General features: G+C 40.3%; 1 pseudogene; it reads right to left on the reverse strand.

The window, feature by feature from the left end:
* Positions 1 to 690: 690 nt before the first annotated feature.
* On the reverse strand, positions 691 to 1434 carry LOC145126527 (secreted RxLR effector protein 161 pseudogene; annotated as a pseudogene).
* Positions 1435 to 23977: the final 22543 nt, after the last annotated feature.

The raw sequence follows: 23977 nt of genomic DNA on the forward strand, positions 1-23977 counted from the left end.
ATTTTATTAAGAACAAACAAGATGAGACCAATTCAATGATATCCTTATAGGTTTAAACCATGAACCTTGTGATCTCTCCGGTTAACCCCCACACATCACATGCTGTCTTTGCATTCTCCCTGAGCACTAATCCGGCCATGCGCTGTAAATTCTTTTCATGACCATTTAGAAGATAAACCACTAATCTTCACTTGAGGCGGCACCACCTCTAGATCATATAGGCAAAGTTTTACAACATCTTTGTTGCTTAGATGTATCCAAAACTTTGTTAAGAGCCGTAACTCAACCTCGTTCTCGGCAACAATGTATTATCCTACCTCACATGGATCTAGCATTAATGATAGTACCTTCTATCGTTAGTGACTTCATTGTTACACTTTAAACTTGGGAATTAGGAGCACTAATACCAAGTTGGGTTTCCATCACTAAGCGATTCTATTGTGATTTTAGAACCATCACTCTCAGGGTAGATGTAACAAAATATCTCGTCAGAGGTTTGGTAAATGGATCTGCCAAGTTCCTACTTGTCTTGAAATAGACAACTTTGATGGTACCACTTTCAATTAGTTGTCTCACAAAATTGTGTCGCACTCCTACATGTCTCGACTTCCCATTATATATTGCATTATATACTTTAGACAGTGTGGCCTCACTGTCACAGTACATGGGTATTGAAGGAATTGGAATATCTCACAGACGGATATCCATATGTAGATCTCGAATCCACTCTGCATCTTTTCCTGCTGCTGCTAATGGAATTAGGTTTGCTTCCATCATTGAATGATTTATGCATGTCTGTTTCTTGCCCGCCCAAGAAATAACACCTCCATCTAGAGTATAAATCCAACCACTTGTGGATTTCGAGTCACTGGTGTGATCTATCCATATAGCATCAGAATACCCTTCTAGTATTCTATTTGATGACGAATACGTCAACTCAAAAGTACTTGTCCTTTTCAGGTATCCTAGTACTCTACCCATTGCCTTCCAGTGCTCCGTCCCTGGATTGACAGTATATTGGCTCAGTTTTCTTACAACGAATGCGATGTCAGGCCGAGTGCAATGTGTAGCATACATCATGCTCCCAATTGCACTTGCATATTCTAGTTGAGCCACTACTCGTCCAGAATTCACGTTTAGTTTCACACTTGAATCAAAATGAGTGTTGAATTCTAAAATATTCAAATGTTGAAACTTTTTCAGATTTTTCTCTATGTAATGAGATTGACTCAGAGAAATCTGACTTTCTATCCTTTTCACCTTGATACCACGAATTGTATCAACTTCACCAAGATCTTTCATCTTAAATTTGGAGGATAGGTATTTCTTCGTCTTAAGAATACCTTCTAGGGGAGTGCCAATGAGCAACATATCATCAGCATAAAGACATATTACTAATATGTAATCGGATGTGTATTTGGAATAAATACACATGTCAGCACAATTGTGCTGAAATCTAAAAGCAGTCACAGTGGTGTTAAATCTCTCATGCCACTGTTTGGGAGCTTTCTTCAACTCGTACAAGGATTTAATAAGTCAACACACTTTATTTTCTTGTCCAGTTATCACGAAACCTTTAGGTTGCTCCTAGTAAATCTCCTCATTGGGATAACCATTTAGAAAGGCTGTCTTCACATCCATTTGACGAATGTACCAACCTTTTAAAGGTGATATTGCTATGAGAGTTCTAATAGAACTAATCCTAGCAACTGGGGCATAGCTATCAAAATAATCGATCCCTTCTCGCTACCCGTTGCCTTTAGCAACTAATCTTGCTTTATAGGCAGATATGGATCCATCTGGATGATATTTTCTCTTGAATATCCATTTGGATAATATGGAGCTCATTCCCTTTGGTAGGTCAGCTAACTCCCAAGTTCCAGTACCCATAATTGAGGCCATTTCATCATTGATGGCTTCCTTCCACAAAGGAGCATCTCTAGACGTCATGGCTTTAGTAAAGGTCTTAAGATCATCATCCAAGTTAATGGAGAAGATGACCTATCTTGTCACTTTCTTTTGTGTTCCTTAGACCAAATAAGAATAGAAATCATCTCCAAAACTTTTCTCTATTCTAGCCCTAGTACTTCTCCTTGGTTCCTCAACAATAGGAAGAGGTGGGAGTATTTCTCCATAAGTACTTGTAGATGTTGTATGACTGGAGTTTTCATCATCCCTAGAACACTTATCCTCAAAGAATTCCACATCTCTGGATTCCACAACAACAATTGATTCAATATCTAATAATCGGTGAGCCTTGCTATTGTGAGCTTATCCAATAAATATACTTTTATTAGCTCGTCCTCCCAATTTGGTTTGCTTAGGATCTGGAGTCCGATAATAAGCAACACACCCCCACACTTTCAGATAGTCTAGGTTAGGCTTTATACCTTTCCATAACTCATAAGGGCTTGTTGGAATCACACGACTAGTGATCCTGTTATGAACATAACAAGCATTCAATAGTGCTTCCCCCACAGATTGTTTGGTTGACCTGATTGAATTAACATACAGTTGACCATCTCACAAAGGGTTCAGTTCTTTCTTTCAGCCAAACCATTCTGTTGGGGAGTATATGGTGAAGTTCTCTCATGTTTGATTCCATTCTCTTCACAGAATGTGTAAAACTCTTCGTTGAAGTATTCTCTGCCTCTGTCCAAGCGAAGGATTTTGACGTGTCTTTCAAGGCGATTTTCGACTTCAGCCTTATATAGTTTAAATGCATCAAAAGCTTCATCTTTTGATCTTAGCAAATAAACATGTAAATATCGACTGGAGTCATCACAGAATGTGATGAAATACCTTTTTCCTCCTCGAGTAAGTATTCCATTTAATTCATATATGTCAGAATGAATCAACACAAGTAACGATGTATTTCTTTTAACTGATGGAAATGGTTTCTTTGTAAACTTTGATTTCACACAACTTTCACAATTTTTAAAATCTTTGAGTCATATTTTAACATTCCTTTTTTTTGAATTTTTTCAATGTTTTCAACATTAGTGTGTGCTAAACGTTTATTCCATAAAGAAATTGAACAAACAAAGTAACCAGAAAAGTTCACTTCATTCACATTAGCAATCATTCTATCAGTTACATCATTCATACCCATACAAGACACATTTTCAACATTAGAACCACCACTCTCAACACTTGACCTACTTGCACTACCCTCATCACTAAAGGAAAGACGATACATTCCTAAACAGTTGTTGGCCCTTCCAACATATCTTCTTCCCTTGGTGATCACAATCCCGCCTTTCTCAAGCTTCATCTTGAACCCACCTTTGTCAAACTTGTCCGCAGAAACCAAGCCCTTCGATATAGTAGGAACATGAAGAACATCTCGAAGGGTAACCCATTCATCGTGTGTGAACTTTAGACGAACATCACCTCTTCCTTGAACTTCAGCTCTGTGACCATCCACACAGACAACTACCGTTCCTAGTGGCATTGGATGGTAAGTGTGGAAGCTCTCTCGTTGCCCAAAAACATGCACAGTGGCTCCAGTGTCTACGAACCATCCTCGAGCACAAATTGCTCAGGTAAGCGAAGAGATCATGAAAATCTCTCCAAGGTTCACACTTGCCACCATATTAGTCACTTGCACGACTGCATGTGCAACCGGTCCTGATTTCCTATCTTTGCATTCTCTCGCATATTGCCGAATCTCTCCGCAAACGTAGCAAGGTCCGAACCTCTTCGGCTTTGACTTAGGATTCTGATAACTTGGTTTCTTGAAGCTTTGTTTCTTGGGTCCCAAGTTCCTTTTGTTTTGTCCCCCAGACTTGGTCTTATGACCAGAACCCCCAGCTGATACATGGTGCACACTCGATCTGACTTTACCACATTTGTCCCTGATGCGAGTTTCCTCCTCAATGCGAAGGTTTTTCATCAGATTATCCAAGGAGTAGTCCTCAGATTTGTGCATCATTCTCTTAGAGAAGTCTTTCCACCAGGGTGGCAGTTTTACGATGATCCCACCAACCTGAAAGAGTTCTGGTATCGAGATGGAGAGCGCGTTCAGGTTGTTGACCATGACCTTGAGTTCATGCACTTACTCCATGAAAGGTTTTCCATCAGCCATTCGAAACTCTAGGTAATTTGACACTAGGTACTTGTTGGTACCTTCCTCATGTGCCTTGTACTTGAGTTCCAAAGAACTCTATGGCTCTCTCGGATCTTTGACCGACGCGTAAAGATCATAGAGCCGATCAGACAGCGAGTTCTTGATGTGACCCACACACAGTTCCTCAGACTCTCTACGTAGACCCCTTTGCTTTTCCAGATCAGAGATGATCGTCGGATCCACAGTTTACCCCGCCTCGGGAATTGGATCAGCAGGAATCGGGGCCAATTTGGGTCTAAAACATAGGCGAGCTTCAACACATGAAGCATGAACTTGACGTTGTTAGCCCAACGGGTGTAGTTCTGACCATCGAATCGGTCAAGCTTGGCAAACTCTTGGTCATGTAGTGGAGACTAGCAGTTGGGATTTGGGTGTCCATTAGTATGTTGATTTATCACAAACAAGATATAAAAACCTTTAAGATTGTTGAAAATCATATCTAATCGACACGCAAGAAAACTGACAAATAATATTGAGAATTATATGTCGATTAATTGCGATAAATAAATCTAATCATTATTATAATAATCAATTTTCGTCCAGAAATTAGATCAATCCTTCTCGATCAGATCTAATTATAAGAAAGGAGTAGGAGCTGACTTTCCTGTTGTTGGACGAAATTAAAAACAAGATAATAATGTAAAACCGACCTGTTGAAGGCCGATCTTGATCGTGGAATAACTGCACGAATCGAACTCCTGTCCTTAAAGGTTTTTACTTTACTTCTATTGGCTGTAAACAACAGAAGTAAAACCCCAAGATTTAATGCAGATTACCGAGTTTCGAACAACAATGGAAATCGCCAAGAGAGAATGAGAGAGAGAGAGAGAGAGAGATGTTAATTTTGGAGCAGAAAATACGGCTCCTAGAGAGTTGTATTTATAGATTTCGAAAAACCTACAAGGCATGAAAAAACCCTCATGGGTCGGCCCCTAGAAATCCTAGGGCAACGCCTTCCTCTCCAAGGAAGCAGTTTACAGGGCCTTCCAGAATATTCCGAATGAACCAGATTCAGTCCGACTCGACCGATCCTGAACGAATGAACCAGATTCAGTCCGACTCGACCGATCCTGAAACTACTAAAAATAAAAGCTCCTTATCTCCCAACGACTGATCCCAGGTGCGCCTAAATCGCGCCATTTGTCGCACTCGCGGCGCTGGCTAGTATTAGGCTAGACGCGCATATGTGGGTTTTGCCCATATATTTGATCCACTAAAGCCTTTGAAGGTCTATCAAGGGAAAAGACTTATAAACTTTCACAAGGTTTCTTCCCCCATCAATATGGGATAAAGGAAAAATAGCCAACTTGCTATTATACCTTCATAATTTCCAACAGACACTAGTAGAAGTTATGGTTGGATCTCCGAGATGGAGATGGTGTTTGAGAGCTGCAACTGCAGCAACAGACAAAAGGTCATCCTTGCGGTCGGGCAGCTAAAGACTGGAGTGCTAAGCTTATGGAAATTGTTGGCTGACACTATGCTGAAAGGAGAACCATAAAGATGTTTGGGAAAACTTTCTTGAAGAGTTATCAATCCAAATTTAACATCAAGATTTTCTTAAGATGGAACGAATGTAATAGTAAAATTGAATTCAAATCCGGTAGTATGATGTTTGCCTTCCAGACATGGAATTGAAGGTTGGTGTACTTGATATATAAATAATATTAGGAGTAAAAATAAAATAAAAGTATATTAGATTCAAGTCTACTTTGTGTATAAATAATATTAGGAATAGAACGAGTGTATATTAATTAAATTTATCGTTAAAAAGTAAAAAATAAAAAAATAATAAAAAAATTTTATAAGCAATAAGGTCATTAAACTGTTAAAAAGGAACGTCATAATCGACTATAAATGGATAATGCCCACATTGTATGTAAGATCGATATCTGCCTACAAAACTGAATAAAAATGTTTTAAAAATACTTTTATATTTATGAACATAGGAGATTCCCCAACATATGTACTTGCATCATATTATATTATCAACAAGGATATTTGATGGTATTAATGCAGGATATGATATTTAAGTTGTGTATTCAAATTCAACACGATCCTACCATGGCTATCACACAATATTTTGCTGTTATTTTAATACCACGAACACTATCACAATTAATACGTTTTTAATATTATCTTGTTCAGTTTTGTGTATGTAAATTCAACACGATTCTCATAAAGGCTGTCACACAACATTCAACTTTGGGACCCATATTAACAACTAAATAATCTTATGGTGGGACGAAACACATAAAAATATGAAACTGAATTTATACATCAAAATATCTGTATTGTCTAATAGTTTTCCATTAGTATCTCATCGTTACCTACATAAAAATATGTCCCGTTTTTGTCATTCATATATCTAAAAGTATTAGATCAATTACCTATATAATTTCAATCCCTTAATAATATTCATAAAACATGTATTGTATAAAACATTCTAATTAAAAACGTGGTCTACAATATATTCTTAACTAAAAAATATGAAACTGGAATTCTATATCAAAATATTTGTGTTGTCTACAAGAACAGACAATGACATCATCTTATTGCCGTATAATCACAGGTTCGATTTTCCATTTGATTTTAAATACAATAATTATTAATCTATATTAGTAACTTATTTGTATGACTTAACTTGGTTTTTGGTTTTTATAGAAAACATTGGGTGTTAGGCCTACTAAACATGACAACAATCATGCCTTGGAATGTCAATTTACAATTGAGGCAAATTATTGATAAAATTGTATTATTTATCGAAATATTATATTATATTCTTTGATATATTTCTTAATTTTTTTTTTTGTAGGGCAATGGTCTTGTATGCTACACAAAGTAGATCCAACAAAAGGGTTAAACTCAACTGGGTTAGTGTTACGGTGAACACTTAATTCCTTATTAAAATTGCAGCTTTAAGTTTATTATCTGGATCAATGTTACGTTGATAATATATTATGTAATTGTGTAATGTCCATGTCAACGGGGTAGCGGGGTAGTACTGGATGTTGATACTATATGTTAAAGTTCATGAAACAGAGTTGAGGAAGGATTTGAAGTGTTGATCAATGGTAATGTAAGTATAACACCCTACTCTCACATCTATTAAGGTTATATGCAAGAAATATCAATGTACTTTCAGTTTTTTGAAAGTACAATGCTTTAATAAGAAAGTAATTGAAAGAATAATCATTTTATGATTATTTGTTAAATATCGCATCCGACTCTCGTTACTATAATTGAATCAGTAGCCTGGTTACATGCATGTAAAAACAACAATCTTTCATTTATTTAATAGTACAATGTTCTAATAAGAAAGAAATTGATAAAATGTCTGACATCTTTTTTTTAAAAAAAGGTAAAAACTACGGCACACTAATCTATGTCTTAAATGCAGGATAAAATGTCGGACATCGTTTTTTTGAATGGCTAGAAAAAAAAATATTAGGGGAAAACTAGCTAGAAGCCAGGAGTATAATTACATAAACATTAAGAAAAACATGCAATAATTTTAAAGAAAACAATTCTTGTGTTCGTTCCATTCCAGCTAAAGTAGTTGTCCCCTTTGTAACAATATAATTCAAAACCTAAGCTATTTGTTGAAGATTTATAGAATGTGCTTACCATCACACATCTCACTCTTTTCGTTAGCTATTATATTTATATATTACAGAATATGACAACATAAATATATTGCAAAGATAAAAAAAATATAATATAAGTTGTTTTGGAATTTTAGATAAAAAAATGTACTATAAACAGACAAATTTCTAAAATACAAACAAAATCACACAACTATATATATAGACGGATTTTAGAAAACGTGCAAATACTTTTACAGAACTCTGAGAATCATGTGAAAGTCACACGACATCACGTGAGACCTTCAAGTTTTGCATATGAAGAACACGTGAAGCAGAGGCCCAATCAACAGAGATGGCCAAGTATGTCGGAGCAATATACAATGGATGCTGTTTGTATTGATGTATTTGATTACTTTGTTTTACCAAATAACCAGATGGCGGCTGCCATTGTACGGATAAGAATTTCGGTTGAAAAGGATCATATTTGGATCTTAGTTATACAAAATAACAAATTATAAAGATCATTTATTTTTTAATTTTGTCCAACTATTATTAATCAAGAAATTAAGAAATCGGTTCAAAGTATCGGAATATAAAACCGTCAACCACCAAAATATATGTTGTAGATTTATATTTTTGACAGATTTACACCGGATTATATAAAAACTCACTTCGTTTTTTTGTTTTACTTTTTTTGGTCATGCTTTTATCGGAAAAAAAAAAAGATTATACCAATGTCGACGATTTTTCGTCATCTTTTATAGAGATCCACAATATATAAAAAACGAAAAAAAAAAAATCTTGTATCTTTGGTTCCTTATGTCAGATGTTCTTGTAAATGAGATCTATACTAAATATCTATTGAAGATAATTCACAGATAAATAGTTATCGTACTTGGTTTTTTCAACAATTATTGGTAATTTACTAATTACTCGTTAACGTATAATAAATTATCGTTAATATTCAATGTAATTGATAATCATATACAAAAGTTGTTAAAATATATCGATTTCTTAGTCAACATTCAAGTTGTTAAAATATATATTTCACATTTTGTAGCACCCGTGTTCAGGATTGATCGGCTTAAGGAATTGGGGTTTTGAGAAATAAAGTTTTGGGGAAAAACCTTCAACCACGGCGTGGTGGCCGCCACAGCCTAAAACCATAGGCCTTGGGCCTTAAGCCCTATTTACGGAATGTAGGGATCCGGGTTTGCTCATTTCTTGAGCCTCACTCTCCTCACTCGAAACCCTAGCTCCCTTGTGTTTGCATTGAAGTGTTTGGAGTTTATTTGGTGGTCTAAGAAGCTCTCAAGTGTGTTATTGTTTCTTGCTTCCATTTCCAACTCAAGAATCCATCTTAAATCCTGGTGTTGCTACTTTGTAAGTCTTCTGAACCCATGTCTCCTCCTTTTGAGGCATAAAACCAAAGTTTTCCATTGAGATTTGGTCATTTAAGGACATTTAACCTTATAATCTTGGAGTTTGAGCAACTCCATATTTCCAGCAAGTGTTTGAGCATGCCTTTAACCCTTATGAAGTAGAAAAATGTATAAGATTGTGTTATGGGTCAGCTATGCAATGAATTGTGGACTTTATTGGACATAATCTTGTTAGGGTTCGAGTTTTGGGTAGCCTTAGCCTTGGAATGGATAAAATTGGAAACTTTATCCATTAAATCACTCAAGAGAAACAGATCTAAAGTTTTGAGCCTTGATCTGTAAGGATTAAGTGCTTAAAAAATTAAGCGTCAATCAGATCCACCAAGATGCGATTATTGGCTGACCACAATGTGGTGGTCATTTGATTCACATCATTTTTGTTTGGACCGGAACACGACGTGGTCAATGGTGTGCCATGGCGCGTTAGACCGTTGACCGTTGGCCATTGACTTTTTGACCATTTTCACTTTTGGTGAAGTGTTAGTGAAAATTGTAACACCCGCAGATTCATACTAGTCGTTGTGAGCATTAAAAATGACTTTTTGGATAAAAGGTTATTTAGGATAGATAATCATTAAAAAAAAGTTATAGTCTATGTGACAAGGATTCCACACTTATAAAGAACGCTGAAATCCGACTTCGTATGAAGAAATTATGTTTCTTCGAAGTTTCGCGATTAAACCAACACGGCTCTACGTATCGTAAAATGTGGATTTTTGATAGATTACTTATTAGCCCGAGTGATCTAAACGAAATTCATAGTAGTCGTAAAACTGAGAACATGCATATAAAGAATGTCCAAACCTGACTTCGTGAGAGGAAGTTATGATTTTTCTAATATTTCAGCGTAGCAGTATATGGCTCAGAAACCGAAATTCAAATCGGTCGATTGTTAGGAAAAACAGTCTAAACAACAGTTAAAGATCTCGTCAATACCTATCATTTGATATAAAGACAGTCGAGAATGGATATCGTACGATAAAGTTATGAATTTTTAACGGAGTTTAACAGTCTAAGCTTGTGAAAAAAATATTACTTTAAAACTAGATTCAAAACTACCTGACGGAGTCTAAATGAAAGTTGTACATCTCGTCGATAGCTACACGTGGATATAAAAATTGTCGAAAATGAAGCTCATATGAGCAAGTTATGATTTTTTTATGAAAACAGAAAAAATTGCGCGCAACCGCATGGACATATAAGACGTGCGGCGCACATCTAACATCCACCAAAATCTGGACACGTGACACCACACAAAAAATGACATGTCAGCACGCCGACCATTTACATAGCACGTCCTGACAAAATGTGCGACGCACATATTTTTTTCGACTATAAATACCCATCCCTGTAGCTCAATCCCTCAAGTCATCTCTGCATTAGATCCAAATTTCCTTAGTTTCTAGTACATCAGCGAAGCCCTGCGACCAATGAGTGCCCGACAAGTAGTAGTCCTCGAGTAGAAGCTCTGTCATTGTAATTTTCGGACTTTTGTCTAGGGAATCTCTGTAAGTTTAATTAAACTCTATTTTCATTTTAGTGTAATTTATTTAAATTCATATTCGATGTTATAAATTTATAAATAAGATTTGTAAGTAAATCCAACATCATATTACTGATTGATCTACTTATGGGGATGATGTATAGGCTAGATTTAGTGAGGTGTTTAAAGTGAGATTTGCAAACAGTATAGTTTGTATACCAAACGGACCCTACCTCCGATATAATCCTACCTGGTTGTCCATTATCAGCTATAGATGAATAGACATTGGGATTATTCAAAAATCTATACTATCATTAGTCATAAGGAATATTACACTAAGACTTAGTGATAACTGTAACATCCATAAAAATTCACAAAGATTTAAACTTTTTAAAATCAACCCAAGTTCATAAATTGTTTGCAAAATCATCCAAAACCAGTAATGTTCACAAATTGTTTTCAAAATAAATCCATATAAGAGTTTTCCTAGAAATCACAATCAAGAAACGAGGAAGTGTACGGTCACGCCTTCGCCTTCCCGCGGTCATCCGAAGTACCTGAAACAATAATCCATAAATGTAAGCTCGAAGGCTTAGTGAGTTACCCACAAAATACCAACGCCATAGAAACCATAACAATATCATAATAAACAACATGCATATAGAGTCTACAGTGTGACTGGACCACCCTCACCGGACCATTAATCTATCTGGCCCACTTTCAGAGTCTAAAGTATGACTGGACCGCCCTCACCGGGCCATCAGTCTATCTGGCCCACTCTCAGAACCTTCAGCATGTCTAGTCCGCCCTCCCGGGCCTTCAGCCTGTTTGGACAGTTCTCCGGGCCTTCGGCCTGACTAGTACGCCCTACCGGGTCTGCAGTCTATCCGGGCCGCCCTGGGTATGTTGGCCTAGAGCACAAAGCAGGATCGCCTCAACCCACCTCCAATCATACAAATAACACATAATATCATACGCTAGCTAGCATGTACAGATAATCATACAGATCTAACAGATCACTAATCATAGCATTATCCTATATACCAGGATACCGATCTAACAGATCACTAACATAGCATCATCCTATAACCAGGATATAGATCTAACATATCACTAATGAAAACATCATCCTATATACCAGGATACCGATCTAACAGATCACTAACATAACATCATCCTATAACCATGATACAGATCTAACAGATCACTAACATAACATCATCCTATAACCAGGATACAATCCAAAAGGGCCGGCCTTGGTGCCTTAGACCCTATTAATATAATGAGAAGAAATCACCTCACACTGCTGAAGTCCCGCGGACAAAACCCAAGCTGCTGGATGACAGATTCCCGAACTATCAACATAAAAAAACACTCAATTAATAATTGGGTTCCAATACATAACCATAAGTCCATGCTTGGGGTAAAATACTACTTTACCCCCAACTTAGCTTGATTTAAGCCCAAGGCCTAAACTCACACTCCAAAGGCCTAAAAGTCAACCAATGAACCAAAGCCCAACATATGGCCCAATTTTCCAAATTGGGCCCAAACCTTTACATGGTCTTACCCTAAGGCCCAACCATTTATTCTAGTCCCAACACTTGGCATTCCGATGGTCCAGTATCTCATAATCATCAAGGCCCAATTATGACCCATCTATGGCCCAATTTTCCAAATTGGGCCAAAACCCCTCACACGGGCCTTACCTTAAAGCCCATCCAAATATTCTAGTACATATACTTGTTCTTGGATGGCCCATCAATAGCCCAATCACCAAAGCCCAATAGAAAGGCCCAACTCAAGGCCTAAGCAAAAATTAGGGTTTTCACATAAAATGACGATTAGGGTTAAGTGTTCTTACTTAACCCAATAAGGACTTAGTCCATTAAGCCCATCACTTTACTAGGTCAAACATACAATGTGGTCGGGATTAATTCATAATTCCCATTCAATGGTCTAAACATGCGGGTCCCGACAATTCCAAATTAACATATCTAAAATTAGGGTTTTGTAAACCCTAATTAGGGTTTCCAACCCAATCGCGTTCCAATTAGTCCATTTGTTAAGCTTTTAGATTAATTAACTGTTAATTAAGTCGGGCACCACCCACTACCACTTTGGGTAGTGGTGGTCAACGGCGGCTCAAGGTGGCGGCCACCACCTCACGGTGGTGGTGACAGATTTCCTTAATTATTCCGGCCAAAATACAATTGTACAACAGAAAATACAAATGAACACACACACAAAATAACACATACACTCAGCTACCCTTGTGGCGGCAAGCGGTGGTTGGAGGCGACAGCCACCACCTCGCGGTGGTGGTGATGGCTTTTCTCGTGAAATCCGGCTAAGAAAACGACACACACGACCCATCTTTGTCCGGAACAGGAAATCAACCACCCACCTAGTGGCGTACGGCGACGACAGTGGCATGAACGGCGGCAACAACAACGGCTAACGGCGGCAGATGATAGTGGTGGAACAGCCGCTGAAGTGGTGATCAACGGCGATGCAACATAAGAAGAAGAAGAAGCGAAGAGGGTGGGAGACTCCCACCGGAAACTGCCGCAACGACGACCATCGACGTGATTCTTCCGGCCATCCACTGCCATGACGTCCCATGGCAGCCTTGGCCTTCAATAGCAGCGTTACAGCAACAGCGGAGCTCGGCGGCTTTATTTTCGACGGGATTGGCGGATGAAGGTGGCGGCAGAGCGGTGGTTACGTCTGTCACTGACCACAGCAGCGACCACGACGTCCGTCGTGGTTCCTTGTCCTCAACAACAACGGGAACACAACGACGAACCTTTACTTGGTGGCTTCCGGATTCGACGTCAGCGGTGCAATAACGGTATCTGGCAGCGACATGGTTGACAACGACGGCTAGGGATGAGGGGTGACAAGGTGGCGGCGCCGGAGTTGGTTGATGTGAGGGTGGCGGCTGAAAGAGCTCCTTAGGGTTAGGGTTATGGGACGGGGGTGACGAGTTATATACCCCGACTCCATATGAAACTTCATCACATGTTGACACCATTATCCCCTCCACCTCTCATTCTTTTCAAATAAGGTCCATAAATTACCATTCAGCCCCTTAGTCTCCAAAATGTATTCAATATAAGTCCAAATGATAGCAAACACTCCTTGACTTCTGAATATCTTTACAAAACCAATCTGGACTTACACTTTTAATCCCCAATTTCAAGATTATGACGTTTAACTCCCCGAAGCCAACACCTTGCTAAATTATTGTTGATTTTGGCTACACTAATATAAAATAAAATGTAATTTACGTATCGGGGTTTTAGAGTTTATTATTTATTTACTTATTTTATTTAATTTCAAATGGAATGTTACAACTCTCCCTCACTTCAATTAGATTTCGTCCTCGAAATCATTCCTTACCACTCCTAACATGCCAAACAACTTGAGCAACACGGCCGCAACCACCAGCACACCCTAGCATTTCTAAGGCAACCAAAACCATCCCTCGCAGGGTTCTAAAACCCATAGATGAACAAATTCCTTGAAACATGATCACATCTACTCCGTCTGAAATCTATAGTCTCGGGATTGTCTGGTTCCCTGACAGACCGCCCATACTTAAAATAGAGTGGGATCAACTGATCCTTACTTAAAATTAGTGATTTTCGAAAAATTGGTTAGCGTCGCATACCAAGCACGAGGTGCTTGTTTTAACCGATAAACAACTTTGTCAAGGATATAACAATGATCATGATAATTATCGTTTATGAATCTAGGAGGCAGTTCGACATACCCCGTCTCTTTAAGAACACCGTTAAGAAATGTGCACTTAACATCCATCTGATAGACATCGAAATTCTTGTGAGCTGCACAAGCAAGAAAAATTCTTATAGCCTCGAGAATTGCGACAGGGGCAAAGGTCTCTTCGTAATTAATTCCCTATTGTTGATAATCACCTTTTACGACTAATCTAGCTTTGTTGCGAACCACATTTCCCTCTTTGCCCATTTAATTTTTAAAACCCAATTAAGACCAACAACCAAAACATTATCAGGTTTGGGAATTAACCTCCAAACTTTGTTCCTTCGAATTTAGCCAACTCGGATCGCATCGCAACAACCCAATTAGGACGTTCTAATGTATTCTTAACTGTTTTTGGTTCGATTTTTTGAAATAAAAATGTTAAATATACAATATTCCTGATCAACACTGAGAGACTCATTCCTAGCTCAAACATGTGCCCGTGTTAGAATACCTGAACTAGGGCCACCAAGAATTTGTTCTTTGGGATGATCCCTTGTCCATGTCTCCATAGGAGGAAATCTAGGATCAATCTTCAAATGTGCATCCTCAAATGTCTCTTCAGCTTCTGACAATTCATCTGTAATAGAAATATTATCATATATATCATGAAATTCATTACCTTGAGCATCATCATCATCATGATTAGTTCCATTTGTGTAACACTCCATTTCAAATTAAATAAAATCAATTAAATAAAATAATAAACCCGGAACTCCAAGATGTAGTTTTTATTTTATATTATTTTAAAATGGCCCTAAAGTCCATAATATTTAGCGGGACGTTGGTTTCAGGGAGCCAAATGACATAATTTGGGTTTTCGGGGGTTGAAGTGTGATTCCGGGATTTATTTTGTTAAGATTTTTAGAAATCAGGGGGTGTTTAGTAATTATTGGACTTAAATTGAAAGGATTTTGGAATGTTTAGGGTTAAATGGTAACTTCTGGGACTTGTATTGTAATGAATTATTAAGGATGGAGGCTATTTGGTAAATAACGGATTTAAGTTGAAAAGAATTTGGAAGGACGGGCTTGAAGTGTAATTATGGTCTATGTTTTGAAATTGACGGGCATAAACCCGTCACCCCCTCCATATATATGCAACATGTAACCCTAACCCTAGCTCCAACTTCATCCGCCACCCACCCTTATGTCTCTCCACCGGCGCCACCACCATCCCGCTTCCGATCAGCGAACGACCACAGCGACCACCAGACTTCCACCATTTTTGCTGCCGGCAAGGAAGAGTTCAATGAGTAGTAAATTTTGGAAGACAGGGCTATTGGGGGTTGAATGAGCGAAGCCGCTGCCAGTCGAGTTCAAGCACCATCCGTTCGCACGCTACCTCGTTGAAGAGCGTCGCCGTTGCATTCCTCGGTTGCCGCCGTTGCCCGTATCTGTTGAAGACAAGTTGTCGTTGGACGCTAGGCGTCTGTTGCTGCTGTGAACCATCGTCTGTCTTTGGCTGTTAGGGTTGCCATTGCCGATGTTCGTTGTACGCCACCAGGTAGGAGATTGCTTTCGGACCTCGTGTATTGTGTGTGTTGTTGGTCGGTAACCGCGAAGAACCACCATGGCCACCAGCCATGGTGGCTGCCGTTTCTGTCACTTCGTTTGCCACCACCAGCCACCGTAGGGGGGTGGCTCTATGCGTGTTTTGGTGTGTGTTCGAGTGTACAAGCTGTGTTTTGTGTTCATGGGGTTGTATGTGCGACTTTTAGCCGGAAAAACCCACCGCCACCACCGTGAGGTGGTGGCTGCCACCTTGTACCACTGCCGGCCACCACAAGGGTCGTTGTGCGTGAGTGTATGTGTTTGTTATATTGTGTGTGTGTGTGTGTTATTTCGGATATTGTTGTACAATTGTAATTAGTGGCTGAAATAATCAAGGAATTTCGTCACCACCACCAGGAGGTGGTGGCCACCGCCGCGAGCTGCCATTGACCACCACTACCCGAGGTGGTAGTGGGTGGTGCCCGACTTAATTAATAATTAATTAACCTAAAGAGTTAGCTTTTGGGCCTAATTCACGTGTTTTGGGTTGGAAAACCTAATTAGGGTCTAGAAAACCCTAATTAGGGTCTAGAAAACCCTAATCTTGGAGATTCTAATTTGGACTTATTGGGACCCGCATTTTCGACCATTGGAGTGAAGTTATGACTCAAGCCCGATTTCGTTGTATGTTTCGACCTAATGGATTAAGTCTTTAATGGGTTAAGTAGGAACACTTAACCCTAATCGTCATTTTATGTGAAAACCCTAATTGGGTTTGGGTTCTTATTGGGCCACTTCTCGGGTTGACTTGCTGTGGGCCTTCGTAGGCCAAATGGGGAACATGCTTATAGACTAAGGGAATTATTGGGCCTTAGGATGAGGCCCATTGGAAAGTCTTGGGCCCAATTTGGAAAATTAGGCCATAAGTGGTCCATAATTGGCCCTAGAGGATTATTAGCTATTAGGCCATCAGAATGCCAGGTGTTTGGACTAGAATAAATGGTTGTGCCTTAAGATAAGCCCATGTAGAGGTTTGGGCCCAATTTGGAAAATTGGGCCATATGTTGGGCCTTGGTTGATTATTGGACTTGTGGGCCTTCATAATTTGAGTTTGGGCCTTTGTTTTGGACCAAACTAGGTTAGGGATAAGAGAGTCTCCTTACCCCAAGTATGGAATTGTGGTTATGCATTGGAACCCAATTATTAATTGGGTATCATTTTGAAGTTGACAGTTCGGGAATCTGTCAACCAATAATGGGAGTTTTATCCACGGGACTTCAGCAGTGCCAGGTGAGTCTCCTCACTGTACCAATGGGTATAAGGCACCAAGGCCGGACCATTTATTTAGTTGTGATGATTATTGGGAATGTGCTATCGATACATTATGTATTTATGTGAAGACCATGTGGGGGTTCCCCTGGCAATTAGTTATATGTTGTATGCTAGTTGATTGTGTGATATTTGGTATGCTAGTTATCTTTGTGATACTTGCATGGAAGACCTCAGGGGGTTCTCGGCGCACCTAGGTGTAATACCTTGGAGGGTTTTCACGACTTCCTAGGTAAAGACCTCGGGGGGTTCCCGAGACACTAGGGTTTAAGACCTTTGAGGGTTTCCATGGCATCCTTAGTTAAATCCTTGTGAGGGTTCCCATGGCATTGGGCTAAGACCATGTTGGGGTTCCCATGGCACCCGGTGTAAGACCCTCGATGGTTTCCAGGGCATCCTTATACGTTTGAATGTTTAGCTCATATGTTTGTATGTATGGTTTGATTGGTAGTTAGTGAAGACCATGTGGGGGTTCCCATGGCAGTGGGCTAAGACCCTGGAGGGTTTCCAAGGCACCCGGACTAAGACCCTGGAGGGTTTCCAGGGCATCCCTATATGTTATATGCATGACTTGTGTAGTTGGTACAGTTTGTGTGTGTATGTGTGTAAGACCCTCGAGGGTTTCCACGGCATCCTATACATGGATTATATTGCTTATATGATTGATATGGCCTATGTGATTGATATGGTTTATGCGATTTTGTGGATTATGTGGGGTATGCTCTGGGGAACTCACTAAGCTTCATGCTTAAAGTTTTGTTTATGGTTTTAGGTATCATCGGTTTGGAAAGGAAGGGCTCGGCTTAATCGTAGCGCACACACCCGTATTTCCGTAATATATGATTTTGGGACGAACTCTGATGAATGTTTTTAATTAATCATGTTTTTGGAATGTTTGGATTTAAAGATATATGTGTTTTGACTATATTGAAAAATGAAATTTTTACCCCTGATTTTTGGGTCGTTAGAAGTTGGTATCAGAGCCTTGGTTTGAGGGATTTGGACATACTTTCAGGTGTGTCTGAACTCAAACTGAGGATCTGTAAAGTTTTCAAAAAGAAGAAAAATGTTTTCAAGGAAAAAGTTTTCTAAGACAAGAAAGGGTGTGGTGCATGCAATCAGCCAAGCTCAAGTAAGTTTCCCCAGAATACCCATACATGTTATCTATTATGACATAGTTTACGAATCTGAGAATCGCATGCTAGTTTGGGCTAAGAGAGATGCCCTTATATGTTGTATGAGCTGGTAGACTTGCAAGCTAGTGCTGAGTATTCAACGTAGATTGGCCTGATATGTGATGCTTCTAGCCTTGGAGATATTGTATGCCATGCTAGAATGAGAAGGATTATTGGTATTAGTAATTGCTAAGTGTATGCTTTTAAAATTGTATACGGTTAGGATCTTATAACCCTAGAATAATTGATTTGGCCTTATTTCCTGTTCTTTTCCTGGTTGTGGTCCTAGGGTAGAGTCTATTATTCGACAGTCTATTAGTTCCTGTTCTGTGTATAATTTACATGCATAAGGCAGCCGGCAGTGAGGATGGATGGATGTGGATAGCTCGAGTTGCGATATGTGGGCTAAATGTTCTATGATAGTTCTTTGGATCCGAGTGCTACTACATGAATGTTGCTTGCTTTGTGCTTTGTGGTACTCTTGAGTGATGGGAGTCAGCTACTAAGTGGATACGACGATATCCAGGAGGTGTATGGCTGGCATCATGGGGAGTTCTTCATCAGCTGATGGCAAGGTGAGGTTGGGAACCTAGGAAAGCCTAGGATATGCTCCAATGAGTTTAGTGGGGCGGTTCACTGAAGTTGGGAACCTAGGGGAGCCTAGGAGTTGCTTTGGTGGGTGTTGTGTTGCTGTTTAATGAATATTTGGTGCATTGGTGGATTAGGTTACTTAGAGGATTTGGGAGGACTGCTGAGGAAAGTATGGATAGGTGTGGAAAGTAGTATGGGCCCGTACTACTAAAAGCACAAGATCCATACTCGAATCGGTGAGAGTCTTGGAGAATCTAAGAAGCCTATGGGAAGGAGAAATCTTGGTTATGTTTTGATCGTGCGAATAGATGCTTTGCAGAATGAGGATGAGCACGTATGGGAAGGACCCGGGTTTGGTCTCGGCTCCGGTGGTGAGCCAGCTAGTGGAAGGACTGCCAGGATTTTGAGTTCGCCTTGGATCTCTTGTATCAGGAGGCAAGGATTTATTGTCTGATATATTACACTTTCGGGATTGGAGACTATGTATGGGGGTAGTTTGTAGCCGATTTAGAGCAAAGGTTGCTCCAGCTTTTGCAGTTCAGCCATTGACGACACCCTGAATGATATGGATCCCAGAGCCCAAGGGCGGAAGATTGATTTGGAGTATTTCGAGAAGAGAGGTTCAGGTCATGTGCATTTGGTGGAGGGTCTCGGGAAAAGACCCAAGACTTCTGAGCAACATTGAGAGGCCAACAAGGCCGGAGTCAGCACGACACATGCGGGAAACTATACGATGGAGTTATCGCTCTAGGAGTATGGGTTGCTACCAGCGTAGCAGGATTGATAGTGTCAGCAGGTGACATTGCGAGTGGATGCTCGACTTGGGGTGTCCGATTTGATGGATCAGCGGTAAGATTTTGGACAGTTGTGATGAGGCTAGAGTGTTGTAAGTCTGCGGGGCAGCCCGTAGCATTTACCGGACCTTAGGCAGCATTAAGATGGTGGTAAATTTGTAATTGCCTACGTATTTCTTTGGTAAAAAGGGCACCTTGGGAAGTGATCAGATCATCCGATTGGTTTAGAATACAAGAGTATTCTTCGGGATTCCCAAAGCGGAGTGATCACTGTGTTTGGATAACTATGGGGCGCTTGTGTTGTTCGGCGTAGGATTTGGGCAGGTCGTACATATAGATGGAAATGGATCGGATATCCATAAGGCGTAAGAGGTGAAAGAGCATCGTCGAGTCTAGGTGGGGGAGAAATAAGTGGCTATTTAGGCCTAGGTTGTGGTGGTGGGAGTTCTGGAAACTCCCAATCGCCGGTTGGCATCGCCTTGATTATACATAGGAAGCAGTGGGAATCCAGAGGTGTGACCCGAACTCCTGATGGGATATAGGATTCGGCTCGAGAGGTGCGACGATGTGATAGTGGAGTGTGGAAAGGCCATGGGTGGTAAGCATGGCTGGATGGAAGTAGTGTTAGGCTGCGATAGGATCATAGCATTCGTCGGTCTGAATTAGACTATTTATGTGATGGTCACAAGCATGAAAGGGAGATAAGCTCGTGCTTTGGGAACACTGGCCAGGGTTAGCAATGAATTACTCTCTGTTCTAATATGAGGATCTTTGGGGTCCGCGGGCGAGCCCAGATGATTATAAGAATTCAGGATGGAACTGGTAGAGACTATTGAGTCAAGGGTTTGGATCTTGAGTTGCAGGATCATGTGGATAATCAGTATGTGACACAAAGGAGTCTAGGCTAGGTAGCCTCAATATTGATCTCTTGGGAATCTAGTGGTTAAACCGGGTGCGAGGCTGATAGTCTCGGGGAAATGGCTTAAGGGTACTTACTTATCGGTCAAGTAAGGGATGTCGGGAAGTCGTGGTGCATTATGAAAGTGCAGGATTTCGTATCATTGAGATGAGATTTGGGGCATCTATATGCCAAGGGCGTCAAATGCAGGATTCCAGGGTAATGAATGGGTTTGGTTCGATGGTAGCTTAAGTAGTGGTGATGTGTCTCAGGTTGGTTCTATCTGTAATAGAGCCACGACATGTTGGAATCAGGATAAGATGGGTAGTTGGTGATCGTATATGATACGAAGCTTCTATGTATGTGTATTTTGGCTCATCAATCGGGTAGGTGTCTGGTGTTCCGGACAGTTGGCAGACAATTTGGGACCAGGGAGGTCCCGGTTGTTCTGAAGGAAAGCAGCTATGTGGTAGCAAGATGAGTTGGAGTGATTTTAGTGATTTGGGGTCCGTGTGTGGAGTTGTTTGTCGTTCGGGGCATATACTAAGTTGGTTACAGTCGGACTAAATAATATCAGAAGTTGAATAGACAGTTGGGAGATAAGTGTCGTGAACTCGACAATGATTCGATGTGGGCGGTCTGTCAGCGAGACAGGCCATCTCGAGACTTCAGATTTCAGATGGAGCAGATGTGATCAGATTGCAAGGAATTCATTAACCTTAGGTTTTTAGAACCATGCAAGGGATGGTTTTGGTTTCCCTTGGAAGGTTGGGGTATGCTTGTGGTTGTGACCGTGTTGCTCAAGTTGTTTGGCGTGTCCGGAGTGATAAGGGATGATTTCGAGGACGAAATCTAATTTAAGTGGGGGAGAGTTGTAACGCTCCATTTGAACTTAAATAAAATAAATTAAATAAAATAATAAACCCGGAACCCCAAGATGTAATTTTTTTTTTATTATTTTAAAATGGCCCTAAAATCCATAATATTTAGCGGGGCGTTGGTTTCGGGGAGCCAAATGACATAATTTGGGTTTTCGGAGTTTGAAGTGTGATTCCGGGATTTATTTTGTTAAGATTTTTAGAAATCAGGGGGTGTTTAGTAATTACTGGACTTAAATTGAAAGGATTTTGGAATGTTGAGGGTTAAATGGTAACTTTTGGGACTTGGATTGTAATGAATTATTAAGGATGGGGGCTATTTGGTAAATAACGGGTTTAAGTTGAAAAGAATTTGGAAGGAGGGGCTAGAAGTGTAATCATGGTCTAAGTTTTGAAATTGACGGGCATAAACCCGTCACCCCCTTCATATATATGCAACATGTAACCCTAACCCTAGCTCCAACTTCACCTGCCACCCACCCTTATGTCTCCCCACCGGCGCCGCCACTATCTCGTTTCCGATCAGCGAACGGCCACAGCGACCACCAGACTTCCACCATGTTTGCTGCCGGCGAGGGAGAGTTCAATGAGTCGTAAATTTTTGACGACGGGGTTGTTGGGGGTTAAATGAGCGAAGCCGTTGCCAGTCGAGTTCGAGCACCATCCGTTCGCATGCCACATCGCTGTAGAGCGCCTCCGTTGTATTCCTCGGTTGCCGCCGCTGCCCGTATCAGTTGAAGACAAGCTGTCGCCGGACGCTAGGCGTCTGTTGCTGCTATGAACCATCGTCCGCCGCCGACTGTTAGGGTTGTCATTGCCGCCGTTCGTTGTACGCCACCAGGTGGGAGATTGCTTTCGGCCCTCGTGTATTGTGTGTGTATGTTGGTCGGTAACCGCGAAGAACCACCATGGCCGCCAGCCATGGTGGCTGCCGTTTCTGTCACTTCGTTTGCCGCCACCAGCCACCGTGGGGGAGGGGGTGGCTGTGTGCGTGTTTTGGTGTGTGTTCGAGTGTACAAGGTGTGATTTGTGTTCATGGGGTTGTATGTGCGACTTTTGGCTGGAAAATACCACCGCCACCACCGTGAGGTGGTAGCTGCCACCTTGTACCACTGTCGGCAACCACAAGGGTGGTTCTGCGTGAGTGTATGTGTGTGTTATATTGTGTGTGTGTTATTTTGGATATTGTTGTACAATTGTAATTAGTGGCCGGAATAATCAAGGAATTTCGTCACCACCACCGTGAGGTGGTGGCCGCCGTCTCGAGTCGCCGTTGACCACCACTACCCGAGAAGGTAGTGGGTGGTGTGCGACTTAATTAATAATTAATTAACCTAAAGACTTAGCTTTTGGGCCGAATTGACGTGTTTTGGGTTGGAAACCCTAATCTTGGAGAATCTAATTTAGACTTATTGGGACCCGCATTTTGGACCATTGGAGTGAAGTTATGCCACAAGCCCGATTTCGTTGTATGTTTGGACTTAATGGATTAAGTCGTTAATGGGTTAAGTAGGAACACTTAACCCTAATCGTCATTTTTTGTGAAAAACCCTTATTGGGTTTGGGTTCTTATTGGGCCACTTCTCGGACTGACTTATTGTGGGCCTTCGTGGGCCAAATGGGGAACATGATTATAGACTAAGGGAATTATTAGGCCTAAGGATAAGGCCCATTGGAAAGGCTTGGGCCCAATTTGGAAAATTGGGCCATAAGTGGGCCATAATTGGGCCTAGAGGATTATTAGCTGTTGGGCCATCAGAATGCCAAGTGTTTGGACTAGAATAAATGGTTGGGCCTTAAGATAAGCCCATGTAGATGTAACATACACGTTTTGAAATCGTGTTATGTAATTTGAAAAGTTAAAATAAAATATTATGAAATATTATGTGAAATTGAGTGTTGAGTTCTAACAGATAGTTTTTACTAGAAATGAAGTAAAACTATGTTTAGAATCACTCATTAAATGTTGGAAGTCTTATGAGATTCCAATTAAAAGCCAATTAGTGAAATTTAGCGAAAATATAAAATTTGAAATAAGTAAAATTTTATTATTGAAAGTTGTAGATAATCTCGTTAGAAACACGTAGGCGAAAACCTCATCGAAATCCGAGTTATAACGAAGAAGTTATGACCAATCGAAGATCCGCGATAAAACCGGCACGGTGCCGAATGGCGTAAAAAGTGAGTTTTTCATAAACTACTTTTTAGCCTTAGTGATCTAAATGAAAGTCGTAGTATTCGTTAAACCAATAAGTTCGATAAAAAGAACGCCAAAATCTGACTTCGTATGAAGAAGTTATGATTTTTACAAGTTTCAGCTTAGCAGTAGACAGCTAAAAACTCGAATTTTTGATCGATTAATTTTTTGCCGACACAACCTAAACGAGAATTG

The sequence above is a fragment of the Lactuca virosa genome, chromosome 7, assembly GCF_052849685.1.
Source record: "Lactuca virosa cultivar CGN04683 chromosome 7, Lactuca_virosa_CGN04683_v6, whole genome shotgun sequence".
In the NCBI taxonomy this organism is placed as follows: domain Eukaryota; kingdom Viridiplantae; phylum Streptophyta; class Magnoliopsida; order Asterales; family Asteraceae; genus Lactuca; species Lactuca virosa.